Here is a 27,961-nt window from a genome sequence, read left to right as displayed (position 1 = left end):
TCTCTCTACATAGCTGCTCCTCTGGTATCTGTTGGGTCTACAACAGTCTAGAATACAGTCCCAACAAAGTGACCCCCCCCCCCTTCTTTCTAACTTCTAACCATGTGGAATTTTAAATGAATATATGTTTTAAAAATTGGAATTAACAATCCATAAATAAGTATTGATAAAAATCCAAACACTTGATCTTCAGAGAAAAACAACAGTTCACTCTCATGTGGTCTGCACGACATACCCACAGGAATGTGTTTGCCTCTCAATTACCCTGTGAAATGGGCGAGCCAGCTCAAGGGCAGCAAGGGATGGGCAATAAAGGCTAGTCAGCCAGAGACACCCACATCCCATACCTGATTTTTTTAAAAAATCCATTCCGATTGGTCCCAGCACAGTTCCAGAGGAACAATGTCCTGGCCAATCACGTTGGTAGGTTTATGGACAGGGCTTTAAACTGACAGAGAGGATGCAGGGACAGGCTTCAGGTGAAAGGAGCTTTCCAAATCCAAAGAGAAACAGTGCAGCATCAGAGCAGGGTGGGAATGTGACCGAAGACAACAGAAAGGAACAGGATGGAACAAAGTTGAACTAAAACTGTAGGTCAGCAAATCCATTTGTGACAGGGAATTGTGGGAACGAGTAAATTATGTTTTTTATTAATGGACAAAGTCTCTGCAACAAGGTAGATGGATTTGTGACACAGAGATAAAAGGGATTTAGACACCAGAGAGATGTGGTTACAGGGCGAACAAAAGGGGGAACAGAAATATTCAATGGGTCACAACCTTGTGCAAATTCAGGCAAAATGGACGACGCTAATAATAATGGGTAAGAAAGGCATTACAGAGAAAGCATTTGGCATCAGATCATGAAGTAGAGTCAGTCTGAATGTAAATTCTGGCTACTACGTGCCAAGGACACAAGCAGCAGAACAGTTTTAGACCACCCACCGAACAGCATTTCATGGCTCGTCACTGCAATAAATAGGAATTCATTGGAATTTTTAATACAGGCATGGTGAACATTTAGTGAAACGTCAATATTCGCAAAGTCTGGGACAATCACACTGACAACAGTGATATTGGAAGAGGAGTTCAGAGGATTTTTTTCAGAGTTTCTTAGAATAACACATTGTGCAACTGGCGAGGGACGTAACTGTCTCAGAGACTGTTGTGTGATAAAACTTAGTGAATGTGTAATGTCACCTGGAGAGATCCTCTGGGAAATTGTGATAAAGTGCAGTTTAAAGAAATATAAAGTTTTAAAGTGAATCACAGAAAGGACAAGCTACAACTAGAAACAAAAATAGCCAATGACATGAGTTTGAGAGGAGAAATGACCAAGATAAACAGGCTAAACAGACTGAAATATGTGTCTGTAAATGGACAGTGGAAAACATTTGAAGGAACAGTGTAAAATACTCAACAAAAGGACATTCCACAGAAACAGACAAAAACTCAGCAATGAATCCCCATCGGTCGCTCACTCAGGACAAAATGGGTCATATTAGATTATTAGGCTGAGAAGATCACCACAAAGTACTTAAAATCCTGAAGTAAGAGAGAGTTTTAGAGTAAGTTTTAAATGGATTGCAGTGGGTCTGCTGGCAGGAGGAGGGCAATGGGAAGGGGAATCATTGTCAAGATTTATTGACACGATAGGAACAGGGAGAGGTGAAGGTGCTGGAGGTGGTGAGAGTGTTACAGAGAGTGGTCAGGGCCTGAACGGTGTTACAAAGTCAGTACGGATTGCTGCAGCTGGAGGGGTTTGCAGAGGTAGGGAGGGACATATGTATTTTTATTTGTTCATTCATGGGATGTGGGTGTCACTGCCTGGAACAGCATTCTTTGACCCCATGCTAATTACCCAGAGATTGTTGGGGCCCTGGTGGATAAATATAATACTTTGCTGGCCACAGGTGAAGTGCTGAATGACTGGAGGATCGCTAATGTGGTTCCTTTGTTCAAGAAGGGCAGCAGGGATAGGCCAGGTAATTACAGAGCAGATAGTCTGACAGCAGGGGGAGGGACATTATTGGACACAATTGTGAGGATGAATCGACACTTGCAAAGGTAATGATCAACTCGGTTTAGCCATCACGGATTTGGTAGAGGAAGATACTGTGTGAGGAATTCCGTTCAGTTTTTTTGAAATGGTGCTTAAGTATATTGATGAAGGCAGTGCAGATGATGTGATTTAAACGGACTTGACTAAGTCCTTAAACAAGATCCATCATGGAAGACTGGTCCAAAAGGACTGGGTTCCAAGGAAAGATGGCAAATTGGATGCAACATTGGTGGATAGAATACCTTCACCACCGGGTGCACCACAGGGAATTGTGCAGGAAACATTAAACATTAATAACTCGGATGTGAAAGCAGAAGGTATCATTAGTCGGTTTGCAGGTGACATGAAAGGTGAGGGTATTGTTCACAGTGAGGAGGATGGTCTCCGTCTGCAGTCTGATGTTGATCGGATGATAATCTAAGCAGAGTTTAGTTCTGATTGAAGTGAGGTGATACTCTGTGGGAGGTACGATAAGCAAAGGATCGACATAATAAACGGTAGGTCCTTGCGGAGTACTGAGGAATACAGGGACCTTGAAGGACAAGTCCATAGATCCCTGAAGGTGTCAGCACAGGGAGTCAGGGTGGGAAAGGCATCTCCACTGGGAGCTGGAGAGGGACCCATATCCTGGTGGGGTGAATTGTTAGAGCTGCTTGAGAGGATATAACCTGGTCTGGCAGGGTGTTGGACCTTAAATAAACATAAGGCCAGTAAGAAGATTGAGGCTGGTACACAAGTTAAAGACAGGAATTTCAGCAGACAAGGCAGGCAAGAACATAGCAGGGAATGGGGTAAAACTGATGTTTAAACTGCATTTATTTCAATGCAAGGGGCCTGACAGCTAAGGAAGATGAACTCAGGGCATGGATTGGAACATGGGACTGGGATATTATAGTTATTACAGAAACACAGCTGAGGGAGGGGCAGGACTGGCAGGTCATTGTTTCAAGGTAGAGATGCTACAGGAAGGGGAGGCAAGAGAGGACGTGTGGTGGTGGGTTTTGATTGCATGAATCATTATAGTAGAACTTAGAGAGGATATTCCTGTGGGAGTGCCCAGTGAAGCAATGTTAGTGGAACTGAGAAATAAGAATGGGTCATCACTGTGACACGATCAGACTGCTGACCCTGAATAATCTGTGGCAGACTGAGGAACAAATATGTCGGGACATCTTAAATACCAACCATAATAATAGGGCTGTAATGGCAGGGTTTTTGAACTTTCCAAACCTAGACTGGGACTGCCAGTGTTCAGTGTTTGCAAGGGAGGAATTTGGTAATTGTGTACCAGAAAACTCCCAATCAATATGTAAATGGCCTGAAAAGAGAAAGGGGCAAAACCTGACCTCCACTTGGGAATTAAGGCAGGGAGAGGGACTGAGATGTGAGTGGGAAAGCGTTTTGCCAAAGTGACCACAGTGCTAGTAGTTTGAAAACAGCTTTGGAAAAGGACAGGCCTGGTCCACAAGTGCAAGTTATAAAATGGAGCCTGACCAATCTTGATCGTATTAGGCAGGAACTTTCAAAATGTGATTGGGGAAGGGAATTATTTACAGGGAAAGGGAAGTTTGGCAAGTGAGAATATTTTAAAAGTGAGATAAATTGATCGATCAGTGCCAGCATTTTCCTGTTTGCGTGTAGGTCAATGCTGACAGCATTAGGAAACACTGGCTGTCTATTGAGGGTCTGGTCAAGGAAAATGGGGCACATGTCAGGTATAGCCAGCTGGATCAAGGGAATCCCTGAGGATATACAGGGGCTGTAGGAATAGAGTAGAAAACAGGAATGGAGAAAGTCTAAATGAAATAGCCTCAGCAGAGAAGGAAAGGGGAATCCAAAAGTGATTGTATCAGTATATTAAAAGTGCATAAGTAACTCAGGACAAAATAGTGCCCATTAAAGATCAATGAGGCCATCGATGTGTGGAACTGCAGGATATTTGCGAAGATCCTAAGCATTTTTTCACTCCAGAACTTACTGTGGAGAAAGACTGGGGAACTCAGGGAACAAGAGTAATACGTTAGACCACAATTGGAGTTCTCTGCAATTCCAGTCTCTCTGCTACAGGAAGGAAGTTGTGAAACTTGAAAGGGCTCAGAAAAAGATTAACAAGATATTGCCCGGGTTGTTGCTGAATAAGCTGGGGTTACTGTCACTGGAGAATCGGAGACTGAGGGGTGACCTGACAGAGGTTTATATAAACATGAGGGGCATGGATAGGGTAAGCATTCAAGGCCTTTTCCCAGAAGGTGGGGAGTCCAAAACTAGAGGGCATAAGTTTAAGGTTAGAGGTGAATGGTTTACAGAGGGACTGAAGGGACAGCTTCTTCACACACATGGTGATGTGTGTATGGAATGAGCTGAGAGAGAAAGCAATGGAGACTGATACAATTACAACATTTAAAAAGTATCTGGATGGGGATCTGAATAGTAAGGGTGTAGACATATATGGGCCAAATGCTGTAAAAGGGAATGGATTTATTTAGATCTTCTGGTTAGCCTGGACGAGTTGGGGACCGAAGGGTCTGTTTCTATGCTGTATATCTCTATGACTTGAAAAGAGTGCATGTTATAAAAGAGGTGGTGCTGGAGGTTTTAAAACACAAAGCTATGGCAAGTCCCAGAACCTGATTAAGTGTATCACAGGACACTGTGGGATGCTCGGGAAGAAATTGTGGAGCCCATAGCAAAGGTATGTGTACTACAGACAGCCACGTGTGATGGGCTGGCAGGCTGGAGGGTGGCATCATGGACAGTGAAGGAGGTTTTCAGAGATTACAAAGGGATCTTGATGGAGGGAGTGAATGGGCTGAAAAACTAGAGATGGAATTCAATCTGAATAAATACGAGGCAATGCACTTTGTAAAATAAACAAGGGTAGAGCTTATACAATTAATGTTAGGGCTTCGGTTAGTGTTTTAGAGCAGAGGGACCTCTGGGTTCAGGTACATAATTCTTGAAGTTTGCATCACAGGATGGATAAGACCGTGCTTGGCATGCCTGACTATTGCTCAGTCCATTGAGTGGAGGATTTGGGACGTCATGTTGAGATTGCACAGACATTTGTGAGGCTTGTTCTGCAATACTCTGTCCAGTTCTGGTCGCCCAGTTAACAGGGAGGATATTATTAAGCTGCAGGACATTCAGAAGAGATTTACCAGGATATTGCTGGGTATGGAAGGCTTGAGTTCTGAAAAATGGCTGGATAGGCTGAGTCTTTTTTCACTGGAGCCTGGAGGTTGAGACACGATGCTATAGAGGTTTATGAAAAAAATGAGGTATATAGATCAATTTAATGGTAGTTGCCTTTTCCTCAGAATGGGGGAGTCTCAAGAGGAGGGGCTACATTTTTAAGGTTAGAGGGGAGAGGTGTTCAAAACAAAGATATGGGGCAATTTGCTGCACAGAGGGTGTTTTGAGTGTGGAATGAACTTCCTGAGAAAGGGGTTGATGTGGGTACCATTACAACATTTAAAAGATATTTGGATAAACAGGTGAATAGGGAAGGGTTGGAGTGATATGGGCCAGCAACAGGCAGCTGGGAAGAGGTTAGTTTTAGATTATGGTGGGTATCAACTGAAGGGTCAGTTTCCATGCTGTATGGCTCTATGACAAGAATATGGTTTGATTCCATTATTGAAGAAAGGATCAGGGCTGGGTCCACTGATGTGCATCATCTACATAAACGATTTGGTTGAAAATATAGGAGTGATTGTGCGTTAGTTTGTTGATGATCAAATGAATGGTGTAGTGGACAGTAAATACGGTTATCAAAGGGGATCTTGACCAACTGGGCCAGTGGACCAAGGAATGAAAGATGGAGTTTAATTCAGGTGTTGGATTTTGTTAAGACAAACCAGGGAGGACTAACACAGTTAATGGAAGGGCTCTGGGCAGGGTTGTCAAACAGAGAGATAGAGAGACCAGGGGTTGCAAGTTACATTGTTCCTCAGAAGTGGCATACCAGGTGGACAGGGTGGGGAAAGCGACATTTGGCACATTTGCCGACATTGGCCAGCACTTTGTTACATACGTTGGAGATATTTGTAACATTATCCTAAATATTTCCCTTGGGCAGAGGAGGCCACAGGGTGACCCTAAGAATGTTGAATAACCAAGGGTAGTTGAGTCCAAAACTAGAGGGTATAAACAGAAGGTGAGAGAGAGCAAGGATTTAAAGAGGGAGCTGAGGGGGAGCATTATCCACAGAGGATGGTGCATAGACGGAACAGACTGTCTCAGGCACATGGGAGAAACAAGAACAATGACAACATGGAAAAGACATTTGGGAGGTACATTGAGAGGAGAAGGTTTGAAGAGATCAGGGCCAAATGCAGGCAAATGAGACTCGTTCAGTTTAGGTAACATGGGCAGCATTGAGGAGTTGGACCACAGGTTCTGTTTCCGTGCTGTATCACTCTGTATCCAGCTAAAGAGGATTAGTGTACCAAAATAAGGCATGTTGTAGACACTGAAGCAAGTTACAGCGATAGGGATGGTAGTCTGGAATGCAGTACGTCTCAAATATGTGGAGCGACTATCGGGAATGGAGCAGGTTACAGGGACAACTACTGTTATAGGAGTTACAAATGACTGAAGACACTGGTGCACAAGCCATGCCACAGATACAGTGTTGCAGAGTAGTGAGTCTTAGTACAGTGTTGGAGGGAGAACACAGAACAGAAAGATCCCAGGCAGCATTCCCAACCTCTCGTCGGAAGCCGGCTTTAACCTCTGTTGTCCTGTTGCTCACTAAGACAGCGCAGGCCTGGATTGATAACTCTGAACTCTCTATGCTGTCTTAGTGCAACATAAGTTAAAGTAGATGTGGTGATTGAGCATGGCGTGTGTCTATGCTGTGCTCCCAATCCACCACTGTATCTATGTCATGTCTTGTTAGCCAATGTTTGGAACCCTCTCATTGCTCCGTGCACTGTGAGTGATCTTACCTCACTGCAGGATTTATTGAAGGCTCCAGATCTCCCTTGCCTTTGTCTCTCTGGCTGACCAACCATCTTCAATGAGGTGTTGGATGAGACACACAACAGTTGGGAAATCTATTGAGTCAACAACTTCCTGAGTACCTACAGGAGACAGAGAAATAGACAGAATGGGAAATTAGACTGATGCAGTGAGGATTACAAAAGGAGAATGGAAATGATCCCCACAGATATCTGGAAAATCCCAGTCTCCATCCCTGGCATGTGCTGTTGTGTCTCTCTGGAGTGGAGAATTCGGTTAGCTCAGGATCTGGAGCAGCTGCAAGAGTGAGAGACACGGACAGAGGCTGCAATTAGACCCACACAGTGAGGGATACCACATGGAGAGAGACGGAGTGATATCAGCAGAGTGCTGGAAGACTTCAGGATTACACAGTCATTTTGGAAGAATGGGTTTAGCTTCATGTATCAGTGCTCAGGGATGAGCAACCAGTGATCAGGTGAAGTGATGGCCTAGTAACATTATTGTTAGGGCATTTGTCCAAAACCTCAGCTAATGTTCAGGGGAGGCAGGTTTGAATCCCATCATAAGATATGGTGGAATTTAAAATCAATAATTTTAAAAACATCAATTAACAATCCATAAACAAATATGAAACCATTGCTGATGTACAAAAATCACAATCCCTTAGATTAGATTCCCTACAGTGTGGAAACAGGCCTTTCGACCCAACCAGTCCACATCAACACTCCGAAGAGTAACCCACTCAGACCCATCTCCCTCGACCTAATACACCTATCATTATGGGCAATTGAGCATGGCCAATTCGCCTGACCGGAGCATCCGGAGGCAATTCACGCAGACACGGGGAGAATGTGCAAAGTCCACACAGTCGCCCAGGGCTGGAATCGAACCTGGGACCCGTGATGTGAGGCAGGAGTGCTATCTCAGAGCGACCGTTGTGTGATGAAACTTTGTGAATGAGTAATGTCACCTGGAGAGATCCCCTGGGAAATTGTGATAAAGTGCAGTTTAAAGAAATATAAAGTTTTAAAGTGAATCACAGAAAGGATAAGCTACAACTAGAAACAAAAATAACCAATGACATGAGTTTGAGAGGAGAACTGACCAAGGTAAACAGGCTAAACAGACTGAAATATGTGCCCGTAAATGAACAGTGGAAAACATTTGAAGGAACAATGCAAAATACTCAACAAAAGGACATTCCATTGAAATAGACAAATGCTCAGCAAGAAATCCCCATCGGTCCCTCACTCAAGTAAAAAGGATCATATTAGATTATCGGGATTGGAGGATCAAAAAAATGTACTTAAAATCCTAAAGTGAGAGAATGTTTTAGGAGTAAGTTTTAAAGGGATTGCAAAGGGTCTGCTCGCAGGAGGAGGTCAGATGGAAGAGGGAATAATTGTCAAGGGTTTATGTCACAAAAGGAACCGGGAGAGCTGAAGGTGCTGGAGGTGGTGAGAGTGTTACAGAGAGTGGTCAGGGTCTGAATGGTGTTACAAAGCCTGTACAGATTGCTGCAGCTGGAGGGGTTTGCAGAGGTAGGAAGGGATATATTTATTTTTATTTATTCATTCGTGGGATGAGGATGTCACTGATTGGACCAACATTCTTTGCCCCACTGCTAATTACCCAGAGTATAGCACAGAGTCAGCCATGTTGCTGTGGGTCTGGTGTCACGTGAAAGCCAGACCAGGTTAGAATGTCAGATGTTCTTCCCTCAGGAACGTAAGTGAACCAGATGAGTACTTCCTACTGGTCAACAATGCTTTTATGGTGGTCCCACCAATGTCCTGTACAGCCACAACGTGACATCCCAACTTCTACTCTCAATGCTCTGCCCAAAAAAGGTAACCATCCCAAACCCCTGCTTCACCAACCTGTCTACCTGTGACACCACTTACAAAGAACTGTCTACCTGCATCCCTGGGTCTCTGATTGACAACATCACTCAGGGCCCGAACATTAACTGTACAAGTCCCACCCTGGTTTGTTTCACCAAAATGGAACACCTCACATTTATCTAATTAAACTCCATCTGCTATTCTTCAGCCCACTATCCCAGCAGTACTGTTCGTCCTGTTGCATCACAGATAACCTTCTTCACTGTCCACTTTACCACCAATTTCAGTGTCACTCAAAAAACTTACTTACCAGGAAACCAATATTCCCATCCAAACTATTTAGCCAAATGACAAAAAATAGGGGACCCACTCCACCGCTGGTCACATGTCTCTAGTCAGAAAGGCAACATGTCTCCCATCACCCTCTGTCTCCTACCATCAAGCCCAATTTTGTATCCAATTGACTAGCTCCTCTTGAATGCCAAATTCTTTTACATTGATCTGAGCTTATTACCCAGTTTACCATACAGAACGTAGAACACAGAACAGTACAGCACAAGACCCTTCGGCCATGATGCCATGCCCATCTTTGACTGTAAGATCAAACTAACTTACATATTCTTCATTTTGCTACCATCCATGTGCCTATCTAAGAGTCTGTTAAAATGTCCCGTTCCACCCACCCACCACTCTCTGTGTAAAGAACCTACATCTGAAATCTCCCCTTAGAGATCCTCCAATCACCTTACAATTATGCCCCCTTGTACCATGTATGCCATGGGATAAAGAGGTATCTCACTGTTCACTCTATCTTTGCCTCACACCATCTTGTTTACCTCTACCAAGTCACACCACACTCTTCTTCACTCCAATGAGAACAGCCTTAGCTCCCTCAACCTTTCTTCATAAGACCTGCCCTCCAGTCCAGGTAGCATCCTGGTAAATCTCCTCTTTACCCTCTCTAAAGCTTCCACATCCTTCCTGTAATGAAGGGATCAAAACTGAACACAATATTCTAATTGGGATCAAAACAGGGCTGTATCGACCTGCAGCATAACCTTGTGGCTTTAAAACTCAATCCCCCAGCTAATGAAAGCCAATACAACATGTTCTTTCATAACAACACTAACAGCTTGGTGGCAAAATTGATGGATCTCTGGTCATGAAATCCAAGGTCCATCTGTTCCTCTACACTATTCAGTATTCTGCCTTTACCCCTGTATTCAAGTCTCACCTTCCAAAATGCAGCACTTCACACTTTTCCAGATTTGACTTCATCTGCCACTTCTCAGCCCAGCTCTACATCCTGTCAATGTCCCATTGCAACCTCCAACAGACATCCACACTATTCACCACTCCACCAACCTTCGTGTCATTGGCAAACTTACTTACCCACTCTTCCACTCACGCATCCAAGTCATTGATAAAATCACAAAGAGCACAGATTTTTTGACCTCTCCCTGCAGAAAACCACTGGTCACTCAGCTCCAGGCTGAATGATTTCCATCTGTCATCACCCTCTGTCTTCTATGGGCCAGGAATTCTGTATCCAGACAGGCAGGTTTCCCTGTACCCCATTCTCTGTACTTTCTCAATGAGCCATAAATGTGTTTTGTCACATTCTCAAAGGATTCCATAAGATTTGTGAGGCATGACCTGTCCCTTACAAAGTCATGATGACTTCCTCTAATCAAACTATGGTTTTCCAAGGAATCATAAATCCTGACTCTCAGAGTCCTCTCCAATAATCTGCACATCACAGACAGTAGACTGACAGGTCTGTGATTCCCAGGATTATCTCTATTCCCTTTCTTGAATAACGCATGGCTGATTCACCTAACCTGCACATCTTTGGGCTGTGGGGGGAAACCGGCGCACCCGTCGGAAACCCACGCAGACATGGAGAGAATGTGCAAACTCCACACAGACAGTCGCCTGGGGCTGGAATTGAAATCGTGTCCCTAGTGCTGTGAGGCAGCAGTGCTAACCACTGAGCCACCGTGCTGCGCCATGTAACTCTCTAGAGCCCTGCTTCTGATCCTTGGTTCCTCAAACTTAAGTTAGCTTCCTTCTTCCTCTTGACTAGATGTTCTACATCCTTTGGAACCTTGTCAAATGCTTTGCTGAAGTTCATGTGGACAACGTTGAGTGCTCTGCCTTCATCTATCTCTTGGTCAACTCCTTGAAGAGTCAATCCGATTTGTGAAACACGGTTTTCCACTCAAAAATCCATGCTGACTATCTCTAATCAACCCTTGCCTTTCCAAATATATGTAGCTCCTTTCTCTCAGAATCTCCTCCAACAACTTACCCAGCACTGGCTCACTGGGCTGTGATTTCCTGGCTGCTCCCTGAAGCCCTTAAGTGATGGAACACCCTCCAGTCTTCCGGTAACTCATTGTGTCTGTTGATAATATAAATATCTCTGTTAGGGACACTGCAATCTCTTCCCTAGATTCCCACAATATACTAGGATCAACCTAATAAGCGACTGAGGATTGATCTACCTTTATTTGTTTTAATATTCCAGCAATTTTTCTTCTCTGTTGAGGATTCTTTCACAGACATCGCTATTTATTTCCCCAAGTTCCTGAGCTTCCATGTTTTTCTCCACAGTAAATTCTGACATCACTATTTTGTCTAATATCTCACCCACCTCCTGACAGTTAAGGTCCCCTATTCTCTACCAAGTTACTCTTCAGCCCTTATTGAAACTCGTGTGAAGGTTTCTGAAAATTCAAATAAACCGTATCCTCAGTACAACCGCTCCTACACCCGTATCTATTCCGCCATTTATATTCTCACCAATAAAAATAAAGTCCAACAGGTTCAAAAACACATTCTCTTTTTCTGAAAAGCGTTTCTAAGGGTCCAGTTATTGTTCATTGACATATCCTTTCAAAAATATTTCAGCTGCCGACCTATTATCAGGTTAACACTGTTTGGTTTCAGACTGGCAGCAGAAAGGGTTATGGGAGTTCGTGTTTATCAATCTGAAAAAGGTAGCTTACAGGTTCAACAGGTAATAGAGGTGTTGGAAATAGGGAAGGTCCTGGGGACTGAAGGACATTATGGAGATAGGGAGTGATGTGGGGTCTGTATGAGATTATGGACACAGAGAGTGCAGTGGTGACTGAAGGACATTATGGCGATAGGGAGTGATGTGGGGCCTGAAGGGGGCCAAAGAGATCTGCAGGGCTATTGGGCCCGAAGGAGGTTGCACAGATCAGGAGGATCATGGGGATTGAAGGAGATTACTCTGAACGGGAGGGTCGTTGGGTCAGGATGAGATTATGGAGATAGGGAGGGTCGTGGGGACGTTTGGAGGTTATGGAGTTAGGGAGGTTTGTGGGGAATGAGTCAGGTTACATGGATAGGAAGACTCGTGGGGACTGAAGGAGTTTATGGAGATAGGGAGGGCTGTGGGGACTGAAGGAGGTTATACAGATAGTAAGTTTGTAGAGAAGCACAGGAAAGAAGAGCAGGTATCGGCCATTTGTCCACAGAGTCGGTCCACCATTCAATATGATCACGACTGATCATTTAACCCAGTACAGTATTCCTGCTTTCACACCTTACTCTTATATTATAGTGACTACTGGCATTTAGTGATCCAGCGGGCTGTAGTAACTGGGACGGGGGTGTGCCTTACAGAGATAGGGACGGTTGTGGAGGCTGGAACAGATTACAAAAACAGGGAGGGTTTTAGGAATGGGATGACATTACAGGGAATTTGGAGGAATGCAAGGATAGGACATGGTAACAATCAGAGGGAGGATTTTGGGAGTTCGACCTGAGACGGGTACAGCTGAGAACTGAAGTGAGTCAAACAGTCAGGGCAGGCAGGGATAAGGTAGGATTAATAAATTAAACTGCATTTATTTCGATGCAAGGGGCCTAACAGGGAAGGCAGATTAACTCAGGGTATGGTTAGGAACATGGGACTGGGATCTCATAGCAATTACAGAAACATGGTTCAGGGATGGGCAGGACTGGCAGCTTAATGTTCCAGGATACAAATGCTACAGAAAGGATAGAAAGGGAGGCAAGAGAGGAGAGGGAGTGGCATTTTAGATAAGGGATATCATTACAGCTGTGCTGAGGGAGGATATTCCCAGAAATACATCCAGGGAAGTTATTTGGGTGGAACTGAGAAATAAGAAAGGAATGATCACCTTATTAGTATTGTATTACAGACCCCCCATTAGTCAAAGGGAAATTGACAAACAAACTTGTAAGGAGATCTCAGCTATCTGAAAGAATAATAGGGTAGGTATGGTAGGGGATTTTAACTTTCCAAACATTGACTGGACTGCCATAGTGTGAAGGTTTAAATGGAGAGGAATTTCTTAAGTGTGTACAAGACAATTTTCTGATTCAGTATGTGTGTGTACCTACTTGATCGACTCTTGGGAAATAAGGCAGGGCAGGTGACTGAGGTGTCAGTGGGGGAGCACTTTGGGACCAGTGACCGTTATTCTATTTGTTTTAAAATAGTGATGGAAAAGGATAGGCCCGATCTAAAAGTTGAAGTTCGAAATTGGAGAAAGGCCCATTTTGATTTTATTAGGCAAGACCTTTCGAAAGCTGATTGGAGGCAGATGTTCGCAGGTAAAGGGACGGCTGGAAAATGGGAAGCCTTCAGAAATGAGATAACATGCATTTGGAAAGTCAAGGACGGATTAGGGATAGGCAACATGGCTTTGTGTGTGGGAAATCATGTCCACGCACTTGATTGAGTTTTTGAAGAAGTAGCAAAGAAGATTGATGAGGGCAGATTCATAGATGTGATCAATGTGGACTTCAGTAAGGCATTCGACAAGATTCCCCGTGGGAGACTGATTAGCAAGGTTAGATCTCATGGAATACAGGGAGAAGTAGCCATTTGGATACAGAACTGGCTCAAAGGTAAAAGACAGAGGGTGGTGGTGGAGGGTTGTTTTTCAGACTGGAGGCCTGTGACCATTGGAGTGTCACAAGGATCAGTGCTGGGCCCTCTACTTTTTGTCATTTGCATAAATGATTTGGATGAGAGCATAAGAGGTACAGTTAGTAAGTTTGCAGATGACAACAAAATTGGAGGTGTAGTGGACAGCGAAGAGGGTTAAAACAGGATCTGGACCAGATGGGGACAATGGGCTAAGTGGTAGATGGAGTTTACTTCAGATAAATGCGAAGTGCTGCATTTTGGAAAAGCAAATCTTAGACGGACTTATAAACGTAATGGTAAGTTCCTAAGGAGTGTTGTTGAACAAAGAGACCTTGGAGTGCAGGTTCCTAGCTCTTTGAAAATGGAGTCGCAGATAGATAGGATTGTGAAGGCGGCGTTTGGTATGCTTTCCTTTATTGGTCAGAGTATTGAGTCCAGGAGTTGGGAGGTCATGTTGCGGCTATACAGGACATTGGTTAGGCCACTGTTGCAATATTTTGTGCAATTCTGGTCTCCTTCCTATCAGGAAAAATGCTGTGAAACTTGAAAGGGTTCAGAAAATATTTACAAGGATGGTGCCAGGGTTGGAGGATTTGAGCTACAGGGAGAGACTGAACAGGCTGGGGCTGTGGCGTCGGAGGCTGAGGGACACACAGACAAAAAGTGAGTGAGTGATACGCATACACAGACATACAGAGCGAGGGGAGGACACCCTCACACACTTGCAAGAGGGGCACACACACTCACAGCAAGAGGGACACACACACACACAGCGAGGGTGGGACACACACATACGCAGCGAAGTTGAGGCATACAGACACAGCGAGGGTGGGACATGTGCACAGAAAGCAAGAGGGGACACATACACACACATAGCGAGGGGACAGACAGACACACACAGTGAGGGAGGGAGACACGCAGACATACGCACACACAAACACACACACAGTGAGGGAGAGATGCGCACACACACACACAGTGAGGGAGGGACATGCTCACTCACACAGTGAGGGAGGGACACACACACACACACACACACACAGTGAGGGAGGGACATGCTCACATACACAGTGAGGGAGGGACACGCTCACACACACACAGTGAGGGAGGGACATGCTCACACACAGTGCGGGAGGGACACGTTCACACACACAGTGAGGGAGGGACACGCACACACACGCAGTGAGGGAGGGACACGCACACACACACACACACACACACACACAGTGAGGGGGGGACATGTTCACATACACAGTGAGGGAGGTACATGCTCATACAAAGCAAGGGAGGGACAAACACACACAGTGGAGAGTTACACACACACAGTGAGGGAAGGGGACATACACACATGCACACACACAAATGGAGGGTCACGTGCACATGTAGTGATGTGTCTCCTCGGACGTGTAATCATCCAGCTCTCACTCCAGTCTGCTCACTCACAGGGTCACCGTCTCTGTGACTCCCAGGTACAACTAGGCCTCGATCCTCAGTGCGGATTTATATTCTCCCAGGTGTGAGTCAGTCTCATGCTCCTGCTCCAAGTTGCTCCCTCAGATGGTCACTCCCTCTGTGACTTGGTGCTGATTTCGAGCCTCCTGCTCTGCTTTTTATCCAAATCCAAGTCCCAGTCGGCCCCGATCCTCGCTGCTGATTTATATACTCCCACTTTGTGCTGCACTCGCTCAGGTTCTCTCCCCTTGTGACTCCCAGGTAATGGTAGGCCTCAAGCCTCAGCTGAGATTTATAACATCCCATTCCGCACTGCTCTCTTACAGGATCGCCGTTGTGCCTGGAAGACAGTGGGAAAGAGGAGGATTAGACAGAACAGAAGGTGTTACAATTATTGAGGGAGCTGGAGGGAATGAAACAGGTTATCTGGGGAGATACGCAGACCTGCAGTAACTAAAGAACATTACTGGAAGATACAGCGAGAGTTGCAGACACTGAAGAAGGCAAAGGAAATAGCGAGATGGTGGCTTGTTCATGACGGAGCTTTGTAGCGTCAACAGGGCTTCAAAGTTTGTGAGAAGATTTGTAGCATGGGTGCTCGTTGTTGTGGTTCTGTTCGCCGAGTTGGGAATTTGTGTTGCAGATGTTTCATCCCCTGTCTAGGTGAAATTCTCAGTGCTTGGGAGTCTCCTGTGAAGCGCTTCTGTGATCTTTCCTCTGGCATTTATAGTGATTTGTATCTGCCGCTTCCGGTTGTCAGTTCTAGCTGTCCGCTGCAGTGGCCAGTATATTGGGTCCAGGTTGATGAGCTTATTGATTGAAACTGTGGATGAGTGCCATACCTCTAGGAATTCCCTGGCTGTTCTCTGTTTGACTTGTCCTATAATAGTAGTGTTGTCCCAGTCGAACTCACGTTGCTTGTCATCTGCGTGTGTGGCTACTAAGGATAGCTGGTCGTGTCATTTCGTGGCTAGTTGGTGTTCATGGATGCGGATTGTTAGCTGTCTTCCAGTTTGTCCTATGTAGTGTTTTGTGCATTCCTTGCATGGGATTTTGTACACTACATTGGTTTTGCTTATGCTGGGTATCAGGTCCATCGTGCTGGTGAGTTGTTGTCTGAGAGTGGCTGTTGGTTTGTGTGCTGTTATGAGTCCTAGTGATCGCAGTAGTCTGGCTGTCAGTTCCGAAATGTTCTTGATGTATAGTAGTATGGCTAGTCCTTTGGGTCGTGGCATGTTTCGTTCCGTTGTCTTTCCCTGAGGCATCTGTGGATGAAATTGCGTGGAGTCTGACCCGACCCTGCAGCTCACCAATAGGATAAACAACACACTGAGACACCAACAAAAAAATGGACAGATAACCAGGTTTGAAAGCAACAACACCCTCAGATTCTATGGACTTCCTAAAGTACACAAAAAAGACATCCCACTCAGACCCATAGTATCACGACCAACAAAGTATCCTATCAACAAAGACTGCATACTCAAACTACTGGACCTGTGCCTCACAACACACTTCACATTCAACAACCAGATATACGAACAAATCAACGGCACACCCATGGGCTCACCCATCTCTGGACTCATAGCAGAAGCGGTAATGCAAAGATTAGAACAAACAGTCTTACCGCAAATTCAACCCAAACTCTGGGTCAGATATGTGGTTGACACCTTTGTAATCATTAAAAACACAGAAATAGAGAACACACACCAGATCATCAACGCCACACTCACAGGAATCCGATTCACTAGAGAGGAAAAAAAGGACAACCAACTCCCATTCCTAGACGTTTTGGTACAGAGAACACCGAACGGAGAATTGACCACAAAGGTTTACAGGAAAGCCACACACACAGACCGAGTCCTAAACTACGAAAACAACCACCCCAGCACACACAAAAGAAGTTGCATCAAGACATTGTTCAAAAGGGTCACAACATACTGCAGTACACCAGAACTGCAAAAAGAGGAAGAGGAACACCTATACAATGTATCCGCCAAAAACGGATACCCCCACAATTTCATTAGGGATTGTCTGTATGGATTTGCTAGACGACTGTCCTCTGATATTGATGAGGGCAGTGCAGATGATGTGGTTTATATGGTGTTCATTAAGGTCTTTGACGAGGTCCCACACGGAAGGCTGCTCCAAAAGGGAAGAGCCCATGGGATCCAAGGTAAGTTGGTAAATTGGCTCCACAATTGGTGGAGGGTTGGTTTTGTGATTGAAAGCCTTTGCCCAGCGGGTGTACCACACGGATCTGTGCAGGAGCCATTGCTGTTCATTATGGACATTAAATCACTCGTATGTGAAAGCAGAAGGCAACATTAGTAGGTTTGCAGATAACATGTAAGGTGAGGGTGTTGTCCACAGTGAGGGGGATGGACTCAGGCTGCAGTCTGATTTCGATCAGATGATAAACTCCGCAGAGTAATGGCAGACAGAGTTTACTTCTGATCACTGTGAGGTAATGCACTGTGGGAAGTCTAATAAACGAATAATATACATCATGAGTGGTAGCTCCTCCTGGAGTACTGAGGAATACAGGGACCTTGGTGAGCAAGTCCCTGGATGTCTGAAGGTGTCAGCACAGGTAGACAGGGTGGGGAATACACCTGAACTGGGAGCAGGAGGGGGACTCACATCCTGGTGGGGAATGTTGCTGGAGCTGCTCGAGAGGATTTAAACTCATCTGGCAGGGCTGTGTGACCCCAAAGTAACGCCAAAATGAAAGTTGAAGCTGGTACAAATGTTTAAGAGAGGAATATAAGTAGACAATGCAGGCAAGAACATAGCAGACAATTAGTGAAAACTGGTGAATTAAACTGCAGTTATTTCAATGCAAAGGGCCAGACAGATAAGGCAGATGAACCCAGAGTATGGATGGGAACATGGGATTGGGATACCATAGGTATTACAGAAACACAGCTGAGGGAGCAACAGGACCAGCAGCTCAATGTTCCGGAGACAGATGCTACAGGAAGATAGAACAGGAGGCAAAACAGGAGGAGAGCTGGTGGGTTTGATTGGGGGGAAACATCCCAGCAGTACCTCGAGGGAGGATTCATGTAGGACCGCCCAGTTAAACGATATTAGTGGAACTGAGAAATAAAAATTGGTCATTAGTTTTCTACGGTCAGACTACAGCGATAGGCAATGGGAGATGAAGGAGCAAATATGTCAGGAGATTTCAGATATCTCTGACAATAATAGGGTTGTAATGATAGGGGATCTTAACGGTTCAAAACCTGCACTGGGATTGCTCCTAAGTTAAGCATTTGGATGGAAGGAATTTGTTAAGTGTGTTCCGAAAACTCCCAGTCATTATGTAAGTGGCCCAACTGGAGAATGGGGCTAAACCTGACCTCCCCTTGGGAAAGAAGGTAGGGAATGGGACTGAGGTGTTAGTGGGGGAGCACTTTGGAAAGTTACCACAATTTTATTAGATTGGAAATAGCGATGGAAAAGGACAGGCCTGGTCCACAAGTTCAAGTTACTCAAGGGAGCAAGATAGCATTAGACAGGATTTTTTAAAGTAGATCTGGGGAGGCTATTTGCAGGTAAAGGGAAGTCTGGTAAGTAGGAATATCTTAAAACCAAGATAAAAGGAGCGTTCAGCACCAGCATGTTCCTGTTAGTGTGCAGCTCAATACTGACTGAATTAGGAAACACTGGCTGAGTTTTGAGGCTGTGGTCAAGAAAAAAGGGTCACATGTCAGATATAACTGGCTGACTCAAGGGAATCCCTTCAGGAGCATCGGGGCTGTAGAAATACACTTAGGGTGGAAATCAGGAATGTAAAAAGGGGACATGAGATAGCTTTGGCAGAGAACGTTAAGGAGAATCCAAAGAGACTCTACAAGTGTATTAAGAGCAAAAGAAGAGCTTGGGACAAACCCGGTCTCCTTAATGATCAATGAAGGCAACGATGTGTGAAACTACAAGATCCAAAACAAATATTTCACTTTGGAACTTACTGTGGATAAAGACTGGGGCGCTCAGGGAACTAAACAGTGTTTGTCCTGACCACTATTGGAATACTGTGTGCAATTCTGGTCTCAATGCCACAGGAAGGATGTCGTGGATCATGTAAGGGTTTAGCAAAAATGACCAAAGATGTTGCCAGGGTTGGAGGGTTTGCGCTTCAGGGAAAAGCCTGAATAGGCTGGGGCTGTTTTTACTTGAACATGGGAAGCTGAGGAGTTAACAGATAAAAGGTGTTTAAAATAATGATGGTCATCGACAGGGTCAATAGACAAGGTCATTTCCCCAGGCGAGGGAAACTTTTCAAAGGGGTCTAAAGGGCAACTGACTCCCGCAGAGTGGATGGAATAAGCTGCCGGAGCAATTAGTGGAGGCTGATAGAAATACATTTAAAAGGCATGTGGATGGGTGTATGAATATGATGGGTTTAGAGGGATATTGGCAAAGTTGTGGCAAATGTGACTAGAAATGTCATGCAGGAGTTGGTCCGAAGGGCCTGTTTCCGTGCTGTACATCTCTATGACTCATTGACTTGAAATGAATGCACATTATACAAGAGGAGGTGCCAGAGTTTTGAAAACACAAAGGTAGATAAATCCCCAGGATCTGCTCAAATGGATCTCAGGACATTGTGGGAAGCTGGTGAAGAAATTGTAGGGCCCCTAGCAGAGATATTTGTACCATAGAGAGCTATGTGTGATAGGCTGGTAGACTGGAGGGTGGCATTGAGGACAGTGAAGAAGGTTTTCTAAGATTACAATGTGATCCTGATGAAAAGTGTGATTGGCTTAAAAACTGTAGATGGAGTTCTATCTGAATAAATGTGAGGTAATACATTTGGTACAACAAACACGTGCAGGACTTATACAATTAATGTTAGGACCTTCAGTAATGTTGTAGAACAGAGGGACCTCAGGGTTCAGCTACATAATTCTTTGAAGTTTGCAACATGGAGAGACAGGATAGTTTAAAAAAAGGTGCTTGCCTCACTTGCTTTCATTGCTCAGTCCTTTGGATATAGGAGTTGGGAAGTCGCATTGAGATTATACAGGCCATTGGTGAGTCCTCTTCTGGAATACTGTGTCCAGTTCTGGTCGCCCAGTTATAGGAAGGATATTATTAAGCTGGAAAGGGTTGGGAGGAGATTTACTGGGATGTGGCTGCGTACGAAAGGCTTCAGTATAAAGAAACGCTGAATAGGTTGGTATTTTTCACTGAAACCTGAATGTTGACAGATGACCTCATAGAAGTTTATAAAATCATGAGGGGGATAGATAGAGTTAATGGGAGTTGTCGTTTCCCATGGACAGGGGAGTTTCAAGACAAGTCAGGACAGTTTTAAGTTTAGTGGAGAGACATATAAAAAAAACAGACATGAGGGGCACATTGTTTCACGGAGGATGGGTTGTGTGTGGAATGAACTTCCCAAGGAAGGGGTGAATGTGGGGACAATTACAATGTTTAAAAGACATTTGGATTAGTACAGGAATAGGAAAGGTTTGAAAGGATATGATCCAGGAACAGGCAGGTGGGACGAGGTCAGTTTTAGAGTATGGTTCGTGTGAACCAAACAGTGCGATATGAATCTCTGACTATGATTATAATGTTGTGTCATTAATTAAGAAAGGCTTCAAGAGAAAGCCAGGGAACGACTGACTGATGAGTGAGACATCAGGGTGGGTCAGTTGTTGGGGGTCATTCTGAGAGGTCGGCCGTCCATGCATTTGGAAAGATAAGGCCTGATTACGGACAGCCAGCATGGCTTTGTGCCTGGGATAACATGTCTCACAAACTGGACTGGAGTTTGCTCAAGATGTGACCAAAAAGATACACTAAGGCAGAGCAACAGATGTTGTTTCTGGCTTCTGCAAACCCTTGGTCAGGGTGGAGCATGATACATTGGTTAGTAAGGGTAGATAACAAAGGATCAGGGAGAGCTAGCCAACTGGATACAAAATGGGATGGCAGTGGGAGACAGAGGGTGGTGGGAGAGGGTGGTTGTTCAGACTGGGGCCTCTGACCAGCAGTGTGCTGTAAGGATTGGTGCTGGGGCCACGGTTGTGCACCACTTACATAAATAATTTGAGTGAAAATATAGGAGTCCCTGTTAGTATGTTTATGGATACCAAGATTAGTGGAATAGTGGGCAGGGAATATAGTTATTGAAGGGGATGTTAATCAACTGGGCCAGTGGGCCAAGGAATGAAAGATGGAATTTAATTCAGGAGTTGGATTTAGTTAAGACAAACCAGGGAGGACTAACACAGTTAATGATCAGGCCCTGGGCAGTGCTGTCGAACAGAGAGACACCAAGGGGTGGAGTTACATTGTTCCTTGGAATGGAATCACAGGGTGAACAGGGTGGGGAAAGAGGCAATTGGCACACTTGTCTTCATTGGTCAGAGCATTGAGTAAATGAGTTGGAGATATTTGTAAAATTGTTGTCAATATTTCTCCTGGGCAGACAAGGACACGGGATGACCTGTCAAGGTTTATGAAACAATGTAGGGCCGAAGTAAGGTGAATAGCCAAGGGTAGGTGAGTCCAAAGCTAGAGGCTTAAATGTGTGGTGAGAGAGCAAGGATTTAAAGAGGGAGCTGAGGGGCAACATTTTCTACAGAGGATGGTGCATAGACGGAATGGACTGCCAGAGGAAATGGTAAAAACAAGTACAATTACAACATGGAAAAGACACTCGGGCAGGTACATGGAGAGAAGTAGATTGGAAGGAATATGGGCCAAACACAGGCAAATGCAACTCATTCCATTTCGGAAACCTCCACCAAAAAGTAATGCCACACAGAAACAGACCCGATGTCTCCAGTTATTGGAGGAGGAGACTATCGAGACAAGGCATGTTGTAGAGACTGAAGCAAGTTACAGCGATACGGATGGTCATCTGGACTGGAGGTTTCAAATATGTGAAATAATTGGTGAGAGGGGAGGGGATGACAGAGATAGGAACTGTTATAGGAGTTAGAATGATTGAAGACACTGGTCCTCAATACAAGCCATAGATACAGTGTTGGAGAGGGAACAGGGAACAGAAAGATCCCAGGCAGCATTACCACCCTCTCGTGGGAGGGCTGCTTTCCCCTCAGCTGTTCTGATACTCCCTAAGAAAACACAGGCCTGGACTGATAACTGGGAACTCCCGATACTGTCTCATTACAACAAAACTTGCAGCAGGCGTGGTGATTGAGCCTGGGTTGTGTCTGTACTGTGCTCCCCCTCCAGCACTTTCTCTATGTCATGTCTTGTTAGCTGATGTTTGGATCCCCCTTATTACTTTCTGCTCTGTGCACTGGAATGATCTTACCTGGCAGCAGGATTTATTGAAGACTCCTGACCTCCCTGACTTTGTCTTTCTGGCTGAGCAACCATCGTCCCAACCAGCAGTTGGCAAGTCTATTGAGTCAGGAACTCCATGAGTACCTGTAGAAGACACAGAAGTAGGCAGAAGGGGAAATTAGACTAACACTTTGAGGGTTACACATATAGAATGGCACTGAGCCCACAGAGATCTGGAAAATGCCAGTCTCCATTCCTGGAGTGTGCTGCCTCATCTCTCTGGAGTGGAGAATTCTGTTGGTTCATGATCTGGAGTAGCTTCAAGAGTGAGAGACGCTGACAGAGACAACAATTAGACCCACACAGTGAGGGATACCACATGGAGAGTCACATCACCAGAGTGCCGGGTCAAACAATTGTGCAGGAAGAAAGGGTTTTGATTCGTGTTGCACTGGGATGTACAAACTGTGAGCAGGCGAAGTGATGGCCTAGTGGCATTATTGTATGACAATTTATCCAGAAACTCAGCAAGTGTTCTCTGGACACATGTTCAGATCCCACCATTGCAATGATTGAACGTGGAGTAAATGCTTCAAAAACGATGTAATGAAAAACCTGTAAATGAGTATTAAACAATTGCTGATGTTAAGAAAAAGTCATTGGGTACATTCGTGTCTTTAGTGAAGTAATCTAAGATGGGACTGGGATATCACAGGTATTACAGAAACAACAGCTGAGGGAGGGACAGGACAGGCAGCTCAATGTTCCAGGGGACAGATGCTGCAGGAAGGACAGAAGGGGAGCTGAGAGAGGAGGAGAGCTGCTGGTTCTGATGGGGTGAAACATCCCAGCAGGACTGAGAGAGGATATTCCTGCAGGACCGCCCAGTGAAGCTGTGTTCGTGGAATTAATCAATAACAATGGGTCTTCCCTTTCCTCTGATTGTTCTACAGACCCCGAGAGCCCCGCCCACCTGCACCTTGACCTCCTCAAGATGGCGGCCCTGAGCGCTCCATCTTCCCTCAAACAAATGGCGGCCGTGACCCTATGCCACTTCCCTGATGAGAGACCGCCGCCTCCTTACCCGGGCCTAGAGGGTCTTTTTAGAGTTATTGTTAACCTGTATCCAGGACTTGTGAAATCTCTCCGCTCCTTTCTCCCAGCGAGGCTCCCGCACACCGGCATGAAGCCGATCGCAGCCGCTGCCGCAGAAAGCAGCTCTATGTCTCTCTCTCTCTCTGCAATGATCATTGTGACACTGCGCATGCTCCACATAGAAACCAAACTGCGCGTGCGTCTGCGATTACCGGTGAGTTTATAGAGAATATTCATATCTGCACAGGATCATGGATGAAGTATTAGTCATTAACAATTGCTCTGTCGAGTTACAGTCATTGAGATTATTAGTATGCAAATAGAGTGTTCGGTTCAACTTAACCACACTAGCCAGGTATGTAAATTACCAATCGTTCCGGGAGTTTGAAAATAAATTTCTTACTCGAGTTGTGTAAACCAACCTGTGAATTATTCACGCCGACCAGTGTATTATTCTCAGCTCGTCTCCCTACACCCATGTGTTTATCTAAGGATTGTTTAAATCTCCCTAATGTACGTTATCAGATTTACATCTCAACTATTTCTTAAAAATCTCACATTGATTCGTGGGAGAGGCTTAATGCTCCACTATGTAGTGAGAATGATCAATCCTGAAGCGTTCACTCTCCGAGAATGCTTTGGCCCCGCTCCTCACTCACTCTGGTTAGACGACCGGCCGCTGCTCGGTCCTGCTGTTCAGCCCCTTCCTCCGAATTGCGGAGTTGATACAGGCGCGACTCCAGCAGGCTAAGGGACAAGGGAAGTTACTTTCGATGCCTTGTGATGTGGTGAAAATATCCCGAATCTTGGATCGAGAGGCCTGAGTTCATTTCACAGCTTGTACAGGTGTGTGTAACAACAACTTTATTAAGAAAAAAACAAGGGAAGGCAGGAACAGAGTAAAAACAATAGAACATGTAAACAATGTGGTGGGGCTGCCAATGCTCTGGTGATTTTAGTCTTTACCATGTGTTTCAGGGCCCCAGGGCATCCCAGTACAGACTGTGCCACTCCTCCTTGTGCACAGCCAGATACCACGATTGCGGGGCAAAGTGATGTGGTGGGGTACAGATAGTGGTGCTGGAAGGGCACAGCAGTTCAGGCAGTATCCGAGGAGCAGTAAAATCGACGTTTCGGGCAAAAGGCTTTAATCAGGAATAAAAGCAGAGAGCCTGAAGTGTGGAGAGAAAAGCTGGAGGAGGGTGGGGGTGGGGAGAAAGTAGCATAGAGTACAATAGGTGAGTTTGGGAGAGGGGATGAAGGTGATAGGTCGGGGGCGGTAGGAGGATGGAGTGGATAGGTGAAAAAGAAGATAGGCAGGTAGGACAAGTCACGGGGACAGTGCTGAGCTGGAAGTTTGGAACTGGGATGAGGTGGGGGAAGGGGTAATGAGGAAACTGTTGAAGTCCACATTGATGCCCTGGGGTAGAGGTGTTGCGAGGCAGAAGATGAGGCGTTCGTCCTCCAGGTGTCTGGTGGTGAGGGAGCGGTGGTGAAGGATTCCCAGGACCTCTATGTCCTCGGCAGAGCGGGAGGGAAAGTTAAAACGTTGGGCCACAGGGCGGTGGAGTTGATTGGTGCGGATGTCCCGGAGACGTACCCTAAAGCACTCTGCTAGGAGATATCAGTCTCCCCAATGTAGAGGAGACCGCATCGGGAGCAACGGATACAATAAATGATATTAGTGGATGTGCAGGTAAAACTTTGATGGATGTGGAAGGTTCCTTTAGGGCCTTGGATAGAGGTGAGGGAGGAGGTGTGAGCGCAGGTTTTACAGTTCCTACAGTGGCAGGGGAAAGTGCCAGGATGGGAGGGTGGGTTGTTGGGGGCGTGGACCTGACCAGGTAGTCACGGAAGGAACGGTCTTTGCGGAAGGCAGAAAGGGGTGGGGAGGGAAATATATCCATGGTGGTGGGGTCTGTTTGGAGGTGGCAGAAATGTCGGCGGATGATTTGGTTTATGCGAAGGTTAGTGGGGTGGAAGGTGAGCACCAGGGGTGTTCTGTCCTTGTTACTGTTGGAGTGGTGGGGTCTGAGTGCAGAGGTACGGGATGTGGACGAGATGCATTGGAGGGCATCTTTTAACCACGTGAGAAGGGAAATTGCGGTCCCTAAAGAAGGTGTTCTGTGGTGAAACTGATCCTCCTGGGAGCAGATACGGCGGAGGCGGAGGAATTGGGAATACGGGATGGCATTTTTGCAAGAGGTAGGGTAGGAAGAGGTGTAATCCAGGCAGCTGTGGGAGACGGTGGGTTTGTAAAAAATGTCAATGTCAAGTCAGTCGTCATTAATGGAGATGGAGAGGTCCAGGAAGGGGAGGGTGGTGTCAGAGATGGTCCAGGTAAATTTAAGGTCAGGGTGGAATGTGTTGGTGAAGTTGATGAATTGCTCAACCTCCTCGCGGGAGCACGACGTTGCGCCAATGCAGTCATCAATGTAGCGGAGGAAGAGGTGGGGAGTGGTGCCAGTGTAATTACGGAAGATCAACTGTTCTACATAGCCAACAAAGAGACAGGCATAGCTCGAGCCCATACGTGTGCCCATGGCTACCCTTTGGTCTGGAGGAAGTGGGAGGATTCGAAGGAGAAATTGTTAAGGGTGAGGACCAGTTCGGCCAAACGAATGAGAGTGTCAGTGGAAGGGTACTGTTGGGTATGTCTGGAGAGGAAAAAACCGAGGGCTTGGAGGCCCTGGTCATGGCAGATGGAGGTGTAGAGGGATTCGATATCCATGGTGAAGATGAGGTGTTGGGGGCCGGGGAAACGGAAGTCTTGGAGGAGGTGGCGGGCGTGGGTGGTGTCTCTAACGTATGTGGGGAGTTCCTGGACTGGGGGGATAGGACAGTGTCGTGGTAGGTAGAGATGAGTTCAGTGGGGCAGGAGCATGCTGATACAATGGGTCGGCTAGGGTGGTCAGGCTTGTGGATCTTGGGAAGGAGGTAGAACCGGGCAGTGCGGGGTTCCTGGACTATGAGGTTGGAAGCTGTGGGTGGGAGATCTCCTGAGGTGATGAGGTTCTCTAATGTCTGGGAGATGGTTTGGTGATGGGGGTGGGGTCATGGTCGAGGGGGCAGTAGGAAGAAGTGTCTTCGAGTTGGCGTTTGGCTCCAGTAGTGTAGAGGTCAGTGTGCCAGACTACCACTGCGCCCCCTTTATCTGCTGGCGAAATGGTGAGGTTGGGATTGAAGCAGAGGGATTGGAGGGCTGCGCATTGTGAGGGGGAGGGGTGTAGACAGGTTGAGGTGGTTAATGTCCCGGCGGCAGTTGGAAATGAAGAGGTCGAGGGTAGGTAATAAGCCAGCGCGGGGTGTCCAGGTGGATGCAGTGTGTTGGAGGTGGGCGAAGGGGTCCTCGGAAGGTGGGCGGGAGTCCTGATTGTGAAAGTAAGCTTGGAGACGGAGGCAACGGAAGAATTGTTCGACGTCATGGCGTGTATTAAATTCATTGATGCGTGGACGGAGGGGGATGAAGGTGAGGTCTTTGCTGAGAACTGATCGTTCATCCTCAGTGAGGGGAAGGTCTGGAGGGATGGTGAAAACTCGGCAGGGCTGGGAGCTGGTGTGGGTGTGGAGCTGGGAGTGGGGGCGGAGCCTGTAACTGGAGTGGGGAGAATGGAGGTGGAGTCATGAGCAGGGTTCCACCCCCATTCCGCCCACGCTGGCATCATCATCCTAGGAAAAATACCTCCATTGTCTACCTTTCTAATCCTCTGATCATCTTGTATGTCTCTATCAAATCCCCTCTAGCCTTATTCTTGCCAATGAGAAGAGTTTAAAGTCTCTCAGCCTTTCCTCACAAGACCTTCTCTCCAGACCAGGCAATGTTCTGGTAAATCTCCTCTGCACCTTTTCCAATGTTTCCAGATCCTTCCGGAAATATGGGCACCAGAACTGAACACAATATTCCAAGTATGACTGCACCAGTGTTTTGTATAGTTGCAGTATGGTATTTCAACTTTGGAACTCAATCCCTCCACGAATGAAACATAACACACCGTTTGCCTTCTTAACAGCACTATCAACCTGGGTGGCAACTTTCAGGGATCTATGTACATGGACTTAAAGATCCCTCTGCACGCCACACTACCAAGAGTTTTTTCCATTGACCCAGTATTCAGCCTTCCTGTTATTCTTCTCAAAGTGCATCACCTCACATTTAGTTGCATCGAACTCTATTTGCCACCTCTCAGCCCAATTCTGCAGTTTATCCAAGTCCCCTTGCAACCTGTAACATTCTTCCACACTGTCCACTACTACACTGACTTTAGTGTCGTCTGCAAATTTCCGAATCCATTCACCTATACATGCAGTGGTCCCAAAACAGATCCTGGTGTCTCATGAC

The 27,961-nt window shown here is 45.9% G+C and overlaps 1 long non-coding RNA gene across 1 annotated transcript; it reads right to left on the bottom strand.

Annotated features, from left to right (window-relative positions):
- Positions 1-15,271: 15,271 nt before the first annotated feature.
- Positions 15,272-23,752, bottom strand: LOC140487666 (uncharacterized). The gene is made up of 3 exons (XR_011962850.1): positions 23,648-23,752; positions 22,556-22,671; positions 15,272-15,592 (listed from the first exon to the last, which is right to left on the bottom strand). It is a non-coding gene; the product is annotated as an uncharacterized lncRNA (long non-coding RNA).
- Between the last annotated feature and the right edge of the window lie 4,209 nt (positions 23,753-27,961).

Source organism: Chiloscyllium punctatum, chromosome 17 (genome assembly GCF_047496795.1).
Source record: "Chiloscyllium punctatum isolate Juve2018m chromosome 17, sChiPun1.3, whole genome shotgun sequence".
NCBI lineage: Eukaryota > Metazoa > Chordata > Chondrichthyes > Orectolobiformes > Hemiscylliidae > Chiloscyllium > Chiloscyllium punctatum.
This window is presented reverse-complemented; position numbering and strand designations above follow the sequence as displayed.